Genomic DNA, 734 nt, shown 5'->3' on the forward strand with positions numbered 1-734 from the left:
TGTCTTTCAGAATTTTCCACAGTTTATTGTGATCCACACAGTCAAAGGCTTTGGCATAGTCAATAAAGCAGAAATAGATGTTTTTCTGGGAGTCTCTTGCTTTTTCCATGATCCAGCGGATGTTGGCAATTTGATCTCTGGTTCCTCTGCCTTTTCTAAAACCAGCTTGAACATCGTGAAGTTCACGGTTCACATATTGCTGAAACCTGGCTTGGAGAATTTTTGAGCATTACTTTACTAGCGTGTGAGATGAGTGCAATTGTGCGGTAGTTTGAGCATTCTTTGGCATTGCCTTTCTTTGGGATTAGAATGAAAACTGACATTTTCCAGTCCTGTGGCCACTGCTGAGTTTTCCAAATTTGCTGGCATATTGAGTGCAGCACTTTCACAGTAGCATCTTTCAGGATTTGGAATAGCTCAACTGGAATTCTATCACCTCTACTGGCTTTGTTCGTAGTGATGTTTCTAAGGCCCACTTGACTTCACATTCCAGGATGTCTGGCTCTAGGTCAGTGATCACACCATCGTGATTATCTGGGTCGTGAAGATCTTTTTTGTACAGTTCTTCTGTGTATTCTTGCCACCTCTTCTTAATATCTTCTGCTTCTGTTAGGTCCATACCATTTCTGTCCTTTATTGTGCCCATCTTTGCATGAAATGTTCCCTTGGTATCTCTGATTTTCTTGAAGAGATCTCTAGTCTTTCCCATTCTGTTGTTTTCCTCTATTTCTTTG

The 734-nt window shown here is 41.0% G+C and overlaps 1 protein-coding gene across 3 annotated transcripts in view; it reads left to right on the top strand.

Annotated features, from left to right (window-relative positions):
* The window catches only part of SPERT (spermatid associated), a 14,125-nt gene that overhangs the window by 11,872 nt on the left and 1,519 nt on the right, over window positions 1-734 (top strand). The window lies entirely within an intron of this gene.

This window comes from Bison bison, unplaced genomic scaffold (genome assembly GCF_000754665.1).
Source record: "Bison bison bison isolate TAMUID 2011002044 unplaced genomic scaffold, Bison_UMD1.0 scf7180017864345, whole genome shotgun sequence".
NCBI classification, from domain to species: Eukaryota; Metazoa; Chordata; class Mammalia; order Artiodactyla; family Bovidae; genus Bison; species Bison bison.